The following is a 10,832-nucleotide window of genomic DNA, read 5'->3' on the forward strand; positions in this document are numbered from 1 at the left end:
GTGTTCGGCGACGGGGCGGAGAATCTCCGATGATGCTGAAATCTGGGGTGGTGCCGCTTTCGTGATGCTCCGCCCCCCCCTCGGCCTCCGTACATTGGCTGAGGCCCGCCCCATGATGCTCCGTCCCCGACCGGCCGAGTTCCCGATGGCGTGGGTCTCTCATGGTCTCACCCATCGGGAACTCGGCGTGGCGGCTGCGGACTCAGTCCAGTGCCACCACAGTCGGGAGTGGGCCAATCCGCGGGCAGGGGTGGCCATATTCGGGGCTGGGGCACTGTGGGGAGATAGTCCAGGGTGTGCGAGCCGGCCGAAGGGGGGACTATTTTGCGGGCCGGGTCCGCGAGCAGCATCTGCCATGAAGCACGGCGTGGCCGCTGCATGTGCATGTGCGGTCACGGACCCGGGAATTCTCCAGGCTATATCGGCAGCTAGAGCCGGGTGCTCTACGCTGCCTCCCTGCTAGCCCTCAGCAAAACGGGGAATCGATGGCCGTTTTGCGTCAGTTTTCTTGGCGTAAAACACCACCGGTTTCACGACGGCGTGGGGAAATCTGGTATAACTTCTTTTGCTCTGAATCTTTTTGTTGTAATTCAGCCACCTTGCTTGAACTACAGACATCCTCTTCATTCACCAGCTGCTTTTGTTCTTTGCTAACCATTTAATCAAATGTGATTCCTTTCTTTAAAAGTGTATTTTATTCCAAACATATTCACAAGTCATAAGACACAAAGACATAAATCCAAAAAGCATGATCCATACTCCACAGTTCACAGTGCCAATTTTTTCCCCTTTTCACCCCCCCTCCGCCCCTCCCCCACCGTCTCCGCGATAAACAATTCCTCAAACATTATCATGAACAGTCCCCATCGTGTCTCAAAGCCCTCCGCTGATCCCCTTAACTCGAACTTGATCTTTTCCAATTGGACGAAATCAGGCAGGTTCCCCACAGACAGGCCGCCAACCCCGATGGCAATGTCGACCGCCATTCCAACAGAATCCTTCTCTGGGCAATGAGTTAGGCGAAGGCCACAACATCAGCCTTCCTTCCCCCCATCCGCTCTGGCATGTCCAATACCCCAAGATTGCCATCATTGGGTCTGGCTCGACCTCTACCACCACAATCTTCGAAAGCGTCCCGAACACCTCCTCCCAGTGTCTCTCCAACTTCTCACAGCCCCAGAACATATGCATGTGATTTGCTGGTCCTTGCCCTCATCTGCCACCCCCTGGAAGAACCCTCTCATCCTTGCCCGAGTCTTATGCACCCTATGCACCACCTTAAATTGAATCAAACCCTTGCACATGAGCAGGTTGAATTTACCCTACGCATCGCCTTACTCCACACTCCCCATCCTATCTCCCCCCCCCCCCCCCCCCCCCAGCGCAAACAGCAACGGCGTAAGCGAAAACCCTTGTCTCGTTCCCCTATGGAGTCCAAATCTCTGCGAACTCACCCCATTTGTACATACACTTGCCACTGAGGCTACATTCAACAGATGTACCCATGCCACAAACTTCGAGCCAAACCCAAACCTACCAAGATCTCAGATAAATACCTCCACTCCACCCAATCAAAAGCCTTCTCTGCATCCATAGAGACAATAACCTTTGACAACCTCCTGATGTGACTGGAGAGCTGCCTACCCTTTACAAAACCCGTTTGATCCTCAGTGACTACCCCTGTCTCGTATCCCTCCATCTTCCCTGCCACCAACATAGCCAGCACTTTCACAGCTGTGGTCAACAATGAAATGGGCCTATACGACCCAAACTCCAATGGATTCTTCCCCTTCTTTGGAATTAACGTGATCGATGCCCTTGTCAGTCTCTCTGGCAGCTCCCCTTTCTCCAACGCCTCATTAAACATCCCCAACAAATGCGGTGCCAACTCTGCCGCAAACGCCTTATAAAACTCCGCCGGAAAGCCATCCGGCCCTGAAGTCTTCCCTGATTTCATCCACGTAATGGCGCAAATCACCTCCCTCAGCCCCAGTGGCACCTCCAATGCCTGCCTCCTCTCTTCCTCCAACCTTGGAACCTCCAACCCATCTAAAAACTGTCCCATATCCCCTTCCTCACCACCCAGCTCAGCCCTGTACAGTTTCTCATAATACCCCATGAACACCTGGTCTATCCTCCCCGGCTCAGACACCACCTCCCCCTTCTCTGTTCGCACCGTTAGAATTTCCCTGGACGCAGCCTGCCTCCTCAGCTGGTGAGCCAGCATATGGCTCGCCTTCTCTCCATATTCATATTGCACCCCTCCGTAGCTGTCCCACTGCTCTTCTCATCGTCAACCTATCGGACTGCCCCCGAAACCTCTTCCTCTCTGCCAAAACTCCTTCGTGGGAGCCCCTAAGTATCTCCTGCCCATCTCAACTATCTCGTCCAGCAACCGTCCATGCTCCTCCCTCTTCCTCCTCCTATCCCTGTGTGCCTTGAATGAGATAATTTCCCCTCGGACCACCACCATCAACACCTCCCAGAACGTGGACTCCGACACCTTCCCACTCGGATTTAGCTCCACTTAGTCCCTAATCGGCAACCTCACCTTTTCACAAAACCCCTTGGATTCTCCATTTCAGTGGCTAAGTGCCGGCTGAAATGGAGAATTTGCAGGAGTTCTATGACGAAAAAAATCGGTGCTGGCCCTCAGCGATTCCTGGACCAGTGAGGGGCGAGCAGCAGCACCATGTGAAACTCCTGGCTCCCTCGCTGAAAACGGCGACTGTTGCACCATACAACATGGCGCCGGCCATGCGCGGACCCAACCCACCATCCGTGACCCCACAGGCCACCACCTGGCCACCCCCCACCAGTCCCCCCAGCCCTCGCGAAAGCCCCCCTGGCCAGCGGCACGGATCCCAGCTGAGCGTGGCGGCGCTGGATGCAGCCGCCACGCCAGGTTCCCGACCGCTGTGACCAGACATGTACCGCTCGGTCAGGAACTCGGCTCATCGGGGCTAAACATCGCGGGAGGGCCTGCCGATGATGCGCCAATGACATTTCAACAGTGCAATAATAATTATAATAATAATAATCGCTTATTGTCACAACTAGGCTTCAATGAAGTTACTGTGAAAAGCCCCTAGTCGCCACATTCCGGCGCCTGTTCGGGGAGGCCGGTACGGGAATTGAACACTTGCTGCTGGCATTGTTCTGCGTTACAAGCCAGCTATTTAGCCCATTGTGCTAAACCAGCCCCTGTGTGCGGCGTGCAATGTGATTACACCATTTCAGAGGGGGCACAGCATGGTTGACCGGTGTCAAACTGGCGTTGGCCCCGATTTCGGTGTCAGAGCCCATTCTCCACTCGATCGCTGATTACGACATCGGTGTCGGCCAACGGAGAATCCCGCCCTTTATCTGGCAAACAATCTGAATCCAGCATCCAGCCCGGCCTCTGCCCTTCCCGAACAAAGCCTCACCTCCAGCCAATTCATGCATGATCCAAAATCACAATTCCCGCATACTCCGCCCCCCTAACCCCCATCAACACCGCTCGACTCACCTCAAAGAAATCAATCTCAAATACACCTTAAGTCGGTGTAAGAAGAAGGATTACACCCTCCCCCACAGGTTCTTAGACATGCACGGATCAACCATTCCAATACGATCCATTAACCCTCTCAACTCCTTCGCCATCTCCAACCTTCCCATTGACTTGACACTCGACCTCCGCCTTCAAATGCCTCAGGTGTGTAAAAACCCAATACCTCTTAATCGGCCCATTTAACCCATGGACGTACCACGTTGGAATTCTTACCAGAGGCTTCCCAGCTCCACTCCCCTCTACCGTTCCCCATCACCGCCCTCCGGCTCCACCTCCTCACCCTAAGACGGGCCCATCCAAGGTGGCCCCCTTCTCCGCTCATGACCATGCTCAGTCTCCAACTCTGCCATGTCCCAATCCCCCCTCCTCTCTCCACTTCCCTCCCTGTCCCTCCCCCTCCTTCCATCTCACACAAACTCTCTGTTCTCCCCCAGTTTATGGTCCCTTATAAAGTCATTGGCCTCTCCTGGCGTCTCAAAATAATACTCCCAGCCTTCAGATGTGACCCACAATTTTGCCATGTACAGCACCCCAAACCGAATCTTCCTTTGGTATGACACCGCCTTGGCCCTGTTGAACCCAGCATGCCTCTTTGCCAGCTCCACACCAATGTCTTGGTATATTTGGACACGATTCCCCTCCCATTCACAGTCTCGCTTCTATCTGGCCCACCGCAGGATCTTCTCCTTTTCCACGATCTTGTGCAGTTGCATAATCACCCCCGTGGCAGCTCCTCCACTCTCGGCTTCTGCCTTAGAGACCGATGGGCCCTGTCCATTTCTAGGACTTGACCATGCTCCCTCTCCTCCACCAACCTGGCCAGCATCCTCTACACGTATTTCGTGGAACTCGTTCCTTCCACACTCTCTGGCAGACCCACAATTCGCAGGTTCTGCCGCCTGGACCTGTTCTGCTCTTCGACCTTAACTCACAGCGACTTGCATAGATCCCTCAGGATCCCCACCTCCAGAGATACGATCCGATCGCTCTGGTCGCAAACCACCTTCTCCATCTTGCGTATTGTCGCTCATTGTGTCTCAAGGCACTTCTCTAAACTATCCATCGACCCTCGTAGAGGTGCTACTACTCCCTCAATGGCCTTCGACCAGTCGCCAGGCATCTCCTTCCTTTGCTGGTGAAATTCGTCTTTGATAAAGGCGATCAACTGCTCCATCTGGGGCTTCCCCACTGGTGACAATCCTCCCCCTCCGCTATTCTCACAATTGTTGCTGCACCATAATTCCCCTTCAATTCCTTAGCCAGGTATTTAACTGTTTTGGTCTGTCAACTAGAAAGGGGATCTAAACTGACTTTCGCTCTCTCTCCCATCCAGGGCAGCCGGACTTCCCACAAGGTCTTATGGACCATGGATTCGAGACTTGGAAAGATAGCGGCGTTTGTAGGATGAGAGATATATTCAGTGGTGCTTCCTTGTCATCGGCTACACCGACAATTTGACATCCCAAGACACTCCTTTTTAAAAATATTTGCAGTGTAGAGACTTTAATCACAACAAGACAACCTTGCGTCTTGACTCTTCTATTTCCCCCAAGGAGAAAATTCTGATTTCTGCGGAGCCCAGACAGTTAATTAGCAAGTTTTATGATAATATGTGTTCTTGATTATGTGCCAGACCTTGCAGTCTTGAGAAAGAGACTTGGCAAATAATATTGATGAGGAGACATGTGATAATATATGGGATTATACTTCGGTATGCAATAGAATGAAGGAGACTCAGTTCAAGATACTGCATTGTTCGCAGATTACATCATGTTTGAGACACAGGTTTGATCCTGTTATATTACAGATGTGCCTAAAGTGCCTGGTAGTCGAGGGTGATTATACATACTGTGTATGGATCTGTGTCAGGATTCAATCTTATTTGTCTGGTGTAGTTAAGGAGCTCAAGAGGCTATTTGATCATTTGTTCGTAATTCTGGGTCTTCCAGATAGGAGAATTACTGATGTTAATGTAAAAAGGCTCTATAACATCCTAACTTTCGCAGCTTGTAAAAATAACCTCCGCTCCTGGATCAGTGGCAAGTACCCTTCAATTCAAAACTGGCATAAAATAGTCATAGAATGTATCCCTATGGAATTCCTCATGCCTGTACTCTGTTCGAAGCCTGATTTATTCCGTAAAGTGTGGGACCCCTACCTCAAATTTATAGGCTCCGCTTTATGTGACCTGCTCCTGCAAGGTTTTCCATGAGCTACATTGCAAGCCGTGATCTCGCCTTACATAAGCGTCTGCATCTTGAAATGTTAACCTGTCATGTTTATTTGGCCTTATCCTCTTTTTTCCCCCATTTTCTGACTGATCCGGTCTATAAATAGAGGCACTATAGCTTAAGGACTGTTGTTATGAATTGACCCGGCCGTTCTCTGTTCTTGCATCTGCAGAGCTATTTGTTCTGTGCTGTACCAATTGTGTTCTCAAAATTTGTTGCGTTTTCTCTAAAACTCTAATAAAAAAATAGGCTTATGATCAGCAAGACAGACTTCGCTCGAGGGGCTGGCTTACATTGCAATAACATCAGCTGTGGCAGTAAAGATATCTAGATATATTTATATATGTTATGCAGTTAAAGTCAATAAAGCAGCTTCCTTTCTGAGTTTAAAAACATGACATGGCAGGGTTTGCAGAGCAAATATTCCAAAATGTATTTTTTTAATACAGTATGTTCTATCAGCAGTTTAGTAGTGTAATTTTTTTAATGAATCATGATTGTAGATTATTTTACATTAAAATGCCTGTTCTGCATTTCCCCTCTCCTTTGCTGAAAATATTTAACTTAAATTTAATCTTAAACTCCTCCATTTAACGAATAATAATGATGTGGAGATGTCGGCGTTGGACTGGGGTGAGCACAGTAAGAAGTCTTACAACACCAGGTTAAAGTCCAACAGGTTTGTTTTGAATCACTAGCTTTTGGAGCACTGCTCCTTCCGCAGGTGAATTCACCTGAGGAAGGAGCAGTGCTCCGAAAGCTAGTGTTGTAAGACTTCTTACTAACTAATAATAGTACGAAGCCTTACAACACCAGGTTAAAGTCCAACAGGTTTGTTTCGACGTCACTAGCTTTCGGAGCGCTGCTCCTTCCTCAGGTGAATGCAGAGGTCTGTTCCAGAAACACATATATAGACAAATTCAAAGATTTTGCAGGCCAGATGGTGGGGGATGAATGTAATGCGACATGAATCCCAGGTCCCGGTTGAGGCCGCACTCATGTGTGCGGAACTTGGCTATAAGTTTCTGCTCGGCGATTCTGCGTTGTCGCGGGTCCTGAAGGGCGCCTTGGAGAACGCTTACCCGGAGATCAGAGGCTGAATGCCCTTGACTGCTGAAGTGTTCCCCGACTGGAAGGGAACATTCCTGCCTGGTGATTGTTGCGCGATGTCTGTTCATTCGTTGTCGCAGCGTCTGCATGGTCTCGCCAATGTACCACGCTTCGGGACATCCTTTCCTGCAGCGTATGAGGTAGACAACGTTGGCCGAGTCGCACGAGTATGTACCGCGTACCTGGTGGGTGGTGTTCTCACGTGTAATAGTGGTATCCATGTCGATGATCTGGCACGTCTTGCAGAGATTGCCATGACAGGGTTGTGTGGTGTCGTGGTCACTGTTCTGAAGACTGGGTAGTTTGCTGCAAACAATGGTTCGTTTGAGGCTGCGCTCCAGCTTCCACCCGAAACACATTAAAGAAGCCATCCCCTATGGACAAGCGCTCCGTATACACAGGATCTGCTCAGACGAGGAGGAGCGTAACAGGCATCTACAGACGTTGAAAGATGCCCTCGTACGAACGGGATATGGCACTCGACTCATCGATCGACAGTTCCAACGCGCCACAGCGAAAAACTGGACCGACCTCCTCAGAAGACAAACATGGGACACAACCGACAGAATACCCTTCGTCGTCCAGTACTTCCCCGGAGCGGAGAAACTACGTCATCTTCTTCACAGCCTTCAACACGTCATTGATGACGATGAACATCTTGCCAAGGTCATCCCCACACCCCCACTACTTGCCTTCAAACAACCGCGCAACCTCAAACGAACCATTGTTTGCAGCAAACTACCCAGTCTTCAGAACAATGACCACGACACCACACAACCCTGTCATGGCAATCTCTGCAAGACGTGCCAGATCATTGACATGGATACCACTATTACACGTGAGAACACCACCCACCAGGTACGCGGTACATACTCGTGCGACTCGGCCAACATTGTCTACCTCATACGCTGCAGGAAAGGATGTCCCGAAGCGTAGTACATTGGCGAGACCATGCAGACGCTGCGACAACGAATGAACGGACATCGCGCAACAATCACCAGGCAGGAATGTTCCCTTCCAGTCGGGGAACACTTCAGCAGTCAAGGGCATTCAGCCTCTGATCTCCGGGTAAGCGTTCTCCAAGGCGCCCTTCAGGACCCGCGACAACGCAGAATCGCCGAGCAGAAACTTATAGCCAAGTTCCGCACACATGAGTGCGGCCTCAACCGGGACCTGGGATTCATGTCGCATTCCATTCATCCCCCACCATCTGGCCTGCAAAATCCTACCAACTGTCCTGGCTTGATACAATTTACACCTCTTTAACCTGGGGTACCCCATCTCTGGATCTGTAAAGATTTAATCACCTGCTAATGCTCGCATTCCTAGCATTGTTTGGCATCTTTGAATTTGTCTATATATGTGTTTCTGGAACAGACCTCTGCATTCACCTGAGGAAGGAGCAGCGCTCCGAAAGCTAGTGACATCGAAACAAACCTGTTGGACTTTAACCTGGTGTTGTAAGACTTTGTACTGTAACTAATAATAGATATTGGACTGGCTTCCTATGAGACAGGCAATGGGGGCAGTGCCGAATACAAATCAGTGGAGAAGGTTTGTTCACAATGCAGTCAATCCCCGGAACGAGGGCAGATGAATGACAGGACAGGGCAACGCAAATCGCTATTAAAAAGTCCCAGCTGTGTTAGCACATTATCCATTGTTTATATAAAGTTCTATTCTGTACCTCTTTCCCACATGAGTAACTCCAGAGTTACATGGAACTTCAGTGGTACCAGCTGTGTCTTAAAATAAACTAATATAGGATAGCAAAAATTACCCTTAAATCTGAGTTAAGGAGTGGACCCAGTCAAGGAAATGCAGTGAAGTATGTTTACCAAATCACAAAAATAACTGGATGGTAACAGTTTGACTAAATTAGGTTAAAAAAGGACAAACTTTGTCAGAGCAACAGTTTATAGGTCCCAGGGAATATTTTTGATTTCCCAGAATTTCCCAAACTTTTCTTATTGCATCCCGTTACCCAGAGCCTCCAGCTGGTGTTGTATCCCAATCAGAATACTTTTAATATTTTAATGCCCAAACATTGTACACTATGTACGAATTACAGCATTGTATGTTTCAGGCCCCACCCCCCTTCCCAAACACCCAACCGTGGTAGGTTTAATGGAGGGCAGGGGCTGGACAATGCAGCAGGAGCTGGGAAATCAGTTTCCCTCCAAAGTTAAATGTAATAATAAATAATAATAATCTTTATTGTCAGAAGTAGGCTTACATTAACACTGCAGTGAAGTTACTGTGAAAATCCCCTCGTCACCACATTCTGGCGCCTGTTTGGGTACACAGAGGGAGAATTCAGAATATCCAAATTACCGAACAGCACGTCTTTTGGGACTTGTGGGAGGAAACCGGAGAACCCGGAGGAAACCCATGCAGACACGGGGAGAGCGTGCAGACGCCGAACAGACAGTACCCAAGTCAGGAATCGAACCTGGGACCCTGGAGCTGTGAAGCAACATGCTAACCACTGTGCTACCATGCTGCGGTGCACTCCTGCCTGTCACAGCAGCTCACAATTCCCAGCTGAGGCTGCTGCCAAACTGATTTGCAATCCTGTTAATGAGGTGCAGGTGAAGGCCCGACCAGAATCGCAACCCCCATCCCCCTGCCCAATCTTGCACATTGGCACTGGAGATCACAAACCTGGATATGGCATGTACAGGTTGGCACATATCTGGAGAAGGCCTGGGGCAGTTCCACAGAGATCGGAAGAGAAGATGGAGGCATCTAGCAGCAGTGGGGGGGGGGGGGGGGGGGGGGTGGGGGTTGGAGGCAGCATCTACCATTAGGCTCTTATTTGCACAGCAGCATCTAGGTGATGGTGGTTCTCGGCCAACAACTTTTAATAGAGTTTGGAGCTTCAAACAGCAGCTTTTCCCAGGATGTGGATCTTCAAACAGCAGCTTCTCCCAGGATGTGGATCTTTAAACAGCAGCTTCCCCCGGGATGTGGATCTTCAGGCAGCAGCTTCTCCCCGGATGTGGATCTTCAAACAGCAGCTTCCCCAGGATGTGGATCTTCAGGCAGCAGCTTCTCCCAGGATGTGGATCTTTAAACAGCAGCTTCCCCCGGGATCTGGATCTTCAGGCAGCTGCTGCTCCCACGATGTGGATCTTCAAACAGCAGCTTCTCCCAGGATGTGGATCTTCAAACAGCAGCTTCCCCAGGATGTGGATCTTCAAACTGCAGCTTCTCCCAGGATGTGGATCTTTAAACTGCAGCTTCTCCCAGGATGTGGATCTTCAAACAGCAGCTTCTCCAGGATGTGGAGCTTCAAACAGCAGCTTCCCCAGGATGTGGATCTTCAGGCAGCAGCTTCTCCCAGGATGTGGATCTTCAAACAGCAGCTTCTCCAGGATGTGGATCTTCAAACAGCAGCTTCTCCAGGATGTGGAACTTCAAACAGCAGCTTCCCCAGGATGTGGATCTTCAAACAGCAGCTTCTCCAAGGATGTGGATCTTCAAACAGCAGCTTCTCCCAGGATGTGGATCTTCAGGCAGCAGCTTCTCCCAGGATGTGGATCTTCAGGCAGCAGCTTCCCCAGGATGTGGATCTTCAAACAGCAGCTTCCCCAGGATGTGGATATTCAAACAGCAGCTTCTCCCAGGATGTGGATCTTCTAACAGCAGCTTCTCCCAGGATGTGGATCTTCAAACAGCAGCTTCTCCCAGGATGTGGATCTTCAAACAGCAGCTTCTCCCAGGAGGTGGATCTTCAGGCAGCAGCTTCTCCCAGGATGTGGATCTTCAAACAGCAGCTTTTCCCAGGATGTGTATCCTCAAACAGCAGCTTCTCCCAGGATGTGGATCTTCAGGCAGCAGCTACCCCAGTATGTGGATCTTCAAACAGCAGCTTCTCCCAGGATGTGATCTTCAAACAGCAGCTTCTCCCAGGATGTGATCTTCAAACAGCAGCT

The 10,832-nt window shown here is 50.1% G+C and overlaps 1 long non-coding RNA gene across 2 annotated transcripts in view; it reads left to right on the forward strand.

Moving 5' to 3' along the window:
* Window positions 1-6,248, forward strand: part of LOC140400941 (uncharacterized) — a 38,074-nt gene extending 31,826 nt beyond the window's left edge. For both annotated transcript variants that reach the window (XR_011938095.1, XR_011938094.1), the window contains one exon: window positions 4,887-6,248. This is a non-coding gene — a long non-coding RNA (uncharacterized lncRNA). The remainder of the gene's footprint in view (window positions 1-4,886) is intronic.
* Window positions 6,249-10,832: the final 4,584 nt, after the last annotated feature.

Source organism: Scyliorhinus torazame, chromosome 2 (assembly GCF_047496885.1).
Source record: "Scyliorhinus torazame isolate Kashiwa2021f chromosome 2, sScyTor2.1, whole genome shotgun sequence".
Classification (NCBI taxonomy): domain Eukaryota; kingdom Metazoa; phylum Chordata; class Chondrichthyes; order Carcharhiniformes; family Scyliorhinidae; genus Scyliorhinus; species Scyliorhinus torazame.